The sequence below is a fragment of the Marmota marmota genome, unplaced genomic scaffold (genome assembly GCF_001458135.2).
Source record: "Marmota marmota marmota unplaced genomic scaffold, marMar, whole genome shotgun sequence".
Classification (NCBI taxonomy): Eukaryota; Metazoa; Chordata; class Mammalia; order Rodentia; family Sciuridae; genus Marmota; species Marmota marmota.
The window spans coordinates 16,985,298-16,992,398 of NW_025999999.1; the positions used below are offsets into that span (position 1 = coordinate 16,985,298).

Consider the following 7,101-nt stretch of genomic DNA (forward strand, 5'->3'; position numbering starts at 1 on the left):
CTTGCCCTGGTCCTCTGGGAAGGTAGCTCTGAGGTGGCAGCCTTCGATGTGTTGCTGCACTTTAATCTCATCAGATGCATTGAGGTAGGTTTCATCACCGCCCTCTTCCAGCAGAGGAAGCTGGCAGAGATGTCCCCTCATCTTCACAAGGTCACGGAGGGCACGATGGGCGGAGCTGGGATTTGAACGCAGGCAGAGGGTCAGCCATTTCTTCCACAGAGGGTCTGTCGTAGACATCAGGCTGTGCCTGTGGTAGCCACTCAGCTCTGCCCTGGTAGCTCAAAAACAGTGACAGACAATATGTAAAAAGTAGGCAGGCCTATACCCCCCAAAAATGTATTTATAGAATCAAAATGTAAATTTCATGTGTCATGACATATCACTACTCTTTTGATTTAAACAAAAATTTACAGATACAAAAACCAATGTTAACTCAAAGGCCACACGAAAACAGGCGGCCACCGGAGTTCGTCCGTGGCTGTAGTTTGGGCCGTCAGTTCTAGTACTCGTGCCCTTGACCACCACCTTTCAATAGCACCACTGTTGCCCCCTTTGCAGATGGGAGAGCTGAGGTCAGACAGAGGGAGCAAGAAGAGGTCAAGGGGACCCAGGCTTGCCAAGTCCAACGTCTGGGCGTCACCATAACCCTCCCCCCCACCAGGGCCGAGGTGAACTGTAGCTCCTTGGTCTGCTGCATGGAAGGACAAGATCAGATGTGATCATGGCCCTGGCCCACATGAAAACCTCTGCCCCATTATAGGTTTAAAAATATGTGGACGCTCTCGTCAGCTGTGCACTGTGAGTAGCTGAGATGAGGCTCGCCTCTGAGAGCCTGCTCCGTGGGGACAGTGTGTGTGGCCTGGGGACAGTGAGCAACGGGACCTCCTTCAATGGGGAAAGAGAAGTCCACGAATGACCAGGCTCCAAAGGGTCGAGTGCCACCGTGAACGGGGAGCAGAGGACGCAGCCACAGCCACATCCAGGGGCTTCGGGGCAGGAGCCTGCAGGGGGCCTCCAGGTAGAGGGGAGAAGCCTGAGGTGGGGGACAGTCTGTGCCAAGCCCTGAGTGTGGCAGGTCCTCATGGCTGCCCCGGGGGACCTGGAGGCAAGTGGCAGAGATGAGGCTGGTAGGAAGGCAGAGCTGGCAGGCCGAGGACTTGTTCCAAAACTGAGACTCAATACCTCGAGAACTAGGATGTGTCCCAGGAGTCCTCAAAGGAGGTGCCCTGAGGAGTACCCAAAGTCAGAGGACAGAGATGGGCAGACTTTGAGGATGTCCATTTTTTTTTTTCCAGTACCAGGGATCTAACCTAGGGTCCCTTAACCACTGAGCCACATCCCCAGCTTTTTAAATATTTTATTTAGGGACAGAGTCTCACTTACTTGCTCAGGGCCTTGCTAAATGGTTGAGGCTGGCTTTGAACTTGCCATCCTCCTGCCTCAGCCTCCTTGGCCATCACACCTGGCCAGGATGTCCTTTTTAATGAAAGTCTTTTCAATTAAAATCATTTCTAAGCTAAAAACAAAAAACAAAACCAACAAGCGCACACTGAGTGTGATGAAAAGTCCATATTAAAATTTAAGATAAAACATGGGATTCCAAATGAATTCAAAGCAGACGGCTGCTTTGGGTTCCACTCCACACCTCTGGAACTTTCCTGTTTGGTAGAGAGTTCTGTGGGGCAAGTGGCAGAGCATGAGAAGAGGCTGAAAGCTGCTAGCAGTACCAGGATGCTGCTGAACTTGGTCTTGTAAAGTTATCGTGCAGGAGGTTATTGGAGGTCTGGAGACCAGTTAGGAACCTACTGCAGGAATTAAGGGAGGGACAGTGGGACAAACAGCCTAGTATAGAGGGAGTCTGATGTTATCATCAAATGTGCATTCCCATTCCATCATGAAGTCACGGAAAGCTTTGGGGTCAAAGTGCCAAGATTTGAACCCCCGAGCACTGACGAGCTGTGTGACCTTGGGCAAAGCACTCAGTCTCTCTGAGTTTCAATTTTACGATCTTCCAAATGAAGATAGGAAGGATACCCATCTTACCTACCTCTAGGAGTCTTCCTGGGATTGCCTCCGAGAACATCTCTGAGGGCTCTTTGTAAACGGCTTGAACATCACTGGTGGGTTTCCAGGGAACAAAAGGCCAAGAGATCTTGCTGCTTGGTGGCCTCTCCAAGAACAGGCAATTGCTACCCGCCCCTTCCTTCTTCAGCTGATCAATTGCAACCAGGCTAAACACACACACAAAAAGGTAGTCATACATGATCAGCAAAATGGTCCAAATGATGTCATCCATCAAGATGGACACTGCAATTTGCCAACTATTTTCTCATAAATCAAACCGAGGTCCCACAAGGAAGAGGGGCAGGGCCGGAGGAGCAGCCTGGCAGCGCTGACCGGTGGACCAGACGCAGGGAAGCGCTCCCTTAAGGACACAGTAATTATTTTCACTCGATGGGAAATAAAGAGGGGCACGATGGGAGGGAGGGCTGGAGAGTGTCCGCCTCACTTCATTACTGCTCCCCCGGCAGGGGACACAACATGTGCTTTTCATTGGGAAGCCAATAATTTTGAATCGTGGGACAGGTGAAAACCTAAATGACATTTACAAACCTTGATTTATTTCTCTGCTTAACTCCGGAACATGCTGGAGACTCAGCTCTCGGAGTTCCCATAGATTAGTGGTCAATGTCAAGTATGTCCAATGACATGTTCAAGCGTTTCCTGTCCCTATCAGTTAATTAAATATTTTCAGTACTAATCTCCTCTTATTGAAATGGTTTCCCTTCTTTTGGTTATGGCTTTGGAAAACAATGCTATGGAGTATGTGCTTTATGGAAAACAAAATATCAAAAATAGAAAAGAAGACTTTTTTTTTTTTTTGCCCCCATGTGCTATTTGACTCACTGGAAATCTCATTAAAAGTTATTTATGAGCTGTTAGGGATCCCATAAGGATTACACCTAATTCAGTCTGTAAAGCTTTGGAGTTTCTCTTACATGGAGGACCTCCTTCCCCATTATTCTACTTTCGTTTGCACCCAAATAAATACTGGAGATTAACTTCTTGGCAGAAGAGGGCTCCTCACTCCCTAACCTCCCATTATCCAGGCAAAGCTTGGGCCTCCCTCCCCTTTCTGCCGGACCCACTGTGATCTGACCAGGGTGAGAGGTCAAACTTGTGGCCATTGATAAATTATTGTTTTGTTATCACAAGTGCTGCAGGGAGGATGGTGGAGCTGTGGGTATCACTGACATCCCGGGGTGGGTAGACGTTGCAACTCACCATGCAGCTAGTCCCAATGGAATGTCCTGTTTTCTTGGACACCATCTCCCCAGTTCCCTCCGAAATAAGAAAATGGAATTTTATCAGAATGAGTAATTTCCCAGTCCCTTGATACAGCCCCGTGCCCATTTCTTGGAGTTTCTAAGAACTTGTTCTCAGACGGCAAAGACTGAACTGCCAGTTTAGGCATCTTTTGTCCTTCCGGGCTCTTTAATGAAATATTTGCGAATAAAGGCATATTTAATTTCCAAAGAATCTGCTGTGTGTTCTTTACTTCTAGGACACAAAGAAGAATGCCATCACCCGAGTAGCTGAATATTCTGGATTAAATTTTGGCATGTAGAAAATTGGCATGAACATTTAACAGTAATAGGGACGCTGTCACGGCGATGATCAGATGCACGGTGTGCTCGTGGAAATGTGACGTATCATTGTTACCAGTGTTCCTCTGTCTTTACCCAGTGCCTGGGCTGGGGCTTGCTCATTTCTGCATTTCCCCACATACCACACTTTTCCCTGTGAAGCAAGAGATAGGTGATGCTTTCCCTGGTCCAAACACAAGACGTCCGTATCTCCATGTCCACACTGACCAGCCAGCCAGATTGAGGATGGGCCCGGGATGCCACTCAAAGAGATGCTGTCTTCATGGCCTATGACATCATCCCTTCTTGCATCTCAAAACATTTACAACCATGTGGGACTGAAGCCTCAGTCTCTACTTCTCTGTTTGGCAGGAGGACTTGGTCCTACCAGAGTACACAGACTTTAGGGCTATAGCTATGTATTTTAGGAAAGACTCTGTTTTCCCTTAATCCCAACCATCTGGAGAATTCTAACATTCTGTATTCTTTATAGAATTCTATAGAAGAGGTCACTCTCAAGTTTTAAGAGTCATTCAAACATCCTGAGTAACCCTAACAGTTCTCAAGTAAGAAATGCCTCTCAGGCCGGAACAGGGAAACCAAGTGGGTCGTTTTTGTGTTTAGTATGATGCAGTGAACCTCAACCTGTCTGGACCTTTAAAAAAATATGCCTGGGTCCCACTGGCTCTATCTTTCCCACCTCCAGAATCATTGTTTTTTTTTTTGTTTTGTTTTGTTTTAAGTAATGTTAATTATTTTTTATTTTTTGTTGTTGTAGATGGACATAATATCTTTGTTTATCTCTTTATTTTTATGTGGTGCTAAGGATTGAAACCAGTGCCTCACACAGGCAAGGCAAGTGCTCTACCACTGAACTACAGCCCCAGCCCCAGAATCATTCTTCTTTTAAAATTTTGTCTTAAGGATTTACAGATGATTATGATGGGGCTCGAGAACTTGTTTGTGCAGAATTCTGGCTGACTTAGCCTCTGACTCCTTAGGGCTATTCCCCACTGGCTGCTCCTAGTGTCGTGTACTGAATAACATCTGTCCTCCAGTCCCCAGCCCCCACCCTTCTAGAAAAAAGATGTCTAAGTCCTACTCCCCAGTACCTATGGATACAGCCTTACTTGGAAGTAGGGTCTTCAGGGTGTGGAGAGGGGGATGACCAAGTTAAGATGAGTTCATCTAAATAGTTGTGTCCTGGTACGAAGGGCAAATTGGACACACAGACTTGCACACAGGGAGTGGGCCGTGAGGAGACAGAGAGAGGCGATGCCTTCCGCTAACTATGGAACACCAAAGATGGCTGGCAAGCCCCAGAGGAGCCTTGGGAGGAACCACCCTGCTGACACCTTGCCCTTGATCTCCCAGACCCCAGAACCACGAGGCAATCCCTTCTGGTGTCGAAGTCACCATTTGGTGGTACCTTGTTACTGCACCCCAGGAACCCCGTCCAGGTAGCAGTTCAGTTCAGCACACCCTCAGCCCCCAGGGAGAGGAAGGTTACTGACCCCGGGCCTCAGCCTTGACTGCATACCGTGTAGCTCAGAGTGACCGAAGGTCCAGTCAGCTCTAATGGTAGTGAAGGGAGCGCTGGAGCAGGGGGCGGGTCTGCCCTGAGCATTGGAGGAGTATTCTTTCTTTTTGATGAGAGTGAAGTTAAAGACGAAGAAGCAAAGAAATTCCGCAGTGAGGGGCTGCAGGGAGAGCAAGTCAGGGGGCCTGAGAGAAGGCAAGAAGGGACAGCCTCTGTCCTGGAGTCAGAAAACTTCTTCTGTGGGAATTGTACCCTGAGGCCACTGTGTGTGTGTGTGTGTGTGTGTGTGTGTGTGTGTGTGAGAGAGAGAGATTGCTTGTAATTGGGGTCTTATCCAATTGATCCAATTTCATTGGGCAGATTCAAACTCACTGCACCAAGAACTGTCCTAAGTTGCCCAACCCAGGAATGAGTGGGAATGTGCTGTGGCTGTTGAGGGCCACGCTGAAAACCATAGGTATCACAGGTTACTAGAGGACATAGAATAGAGTAGAGGATATATCCGAAGGAAGCACAGTGCTACATCGTATTTAGTCCTACAAGTGACCCAATTGGCCTAGAGACCACTGTCATCCTCACTTTATAGAAAAGAGGAGTGACACTCTGAAATCTGAGCCAGACTCCTCAGTTGGCACCACATGTTTACCACTACACTCCCTTGCTCACCACCTGATGCTTGGTTACCACTCCTGGGGCCACTGTCAGTGGAGATGCAGAGATGAAGAGGGACTTGAAGCAAATGCACATCCTTGCTTGACTGGTGCAGAGATCCCGGGGCTAGAGCAACCCTGGTGTCTCCGCCTTGAGTGTGGTTATGAGGCCGACCACCGAATGCTTCCTGTTACAGTCCCCTTCTGGAGGTTACCGATAGGGAAATCCATACAGAGCAGAGTGCACTCTCCAACTGAAATCCAGCTTTGTTCTTCCACTCAAGTATTGTAGTTTCAGCATATGAGCAGCATTTGCAATGTAATCTGTGTGTTCTGAGCCAAGTTACTGTACACGCTCTGGGGAGAATTACAAATAAATGACGAAATGTTTTGAAACATGGCTTATACCTAATTAATCATGGAACTTAAAGAACAAAGAAAGCATTTCTTCAAAGTTTTCAACATTTTCCCATTAAGTGGAGAGGATGGGGGAGGGGAGGGGACTCTCCATGCCCCATAATGGATACACTATGCACTTGATTTGGAGGAAAGAATCTCTTAATCTTCCTTGGCCTCCTGCAACCTCTGAATCCTTACATCTTTAATACTTCATGTTGAACATTTTCATATTAAAGGAGCTGAAAGTTTCCAGATCATGAAATATTTCTCAGCATTTTTTCCTCTCGATCCCTCAACTCAAACAATGCACTGGTGGAGATTATGAGATCACCAGGCATTTCTTAAATATCCATGATATTGTGCCCTGGGATTCCTTTGTCATGTTTACGTGCCGCTGCCACCCAGGGACATCTGTGGACACATTCCACTTTGAAAGCAAAGCTTCAAGACCCAGTTTTGTGCATGTTCATTATTCTGTGTGTCCTTGACTTCCTTATTTGTAAAATGTGGATGCAAACAGCTCACCAACCTGTTTACAATGCTAAGCAAAATAGTGCCAACTATAACACTTAACCTACTGCCTACAACATGACCATGCAATAATATATAGTGTGACTGAATCTTCTAGATGTGATTTTCATTCTTTCCTTATCCATGGACTTGACCAAGCCACCATCTTGCTTCACCAGCCAAGGTCCGTCTTCAGAGTTCTTCCTCAACAGTGATAGACCTGGAAGTCAAAGGACATTGCACTTGGTAGCCAGTGTTCACTGCTCCTATGGTAAGCCATGGCTTTATTCCATTCCCTGAATTTTGTCATAGTCCCTCCATGAGCTGTTACAGGCACAACTAATTAGGAACTGAA

General features: G+C 47.1%; 1 long non-coding RNA gene across 1 annotated transcript; it reads right to left on the bottom strand.

The window, feature by feature from the left end:
• Positions 1 to 1,529: 1,529 nt before the first annotated feature.
• On the bottom strand, positions 1,530 to 6,123 carry LOC125617997. The gene is made up of 3 exons (XR_007349203.1): positions 5,854 to 6,123; positions 3,286 to 4,031; positions 1,530 to 2,231 (listed from the first exon to the last, which is right to left on the bottom strand). It is a non-coding gene; the product is annotated as an uncharacterized LOC125617997 (long non-coding RNA).
• Between the last annotated feature and the right edge of the window lie 978 nt (positions 6,124 to 7,101).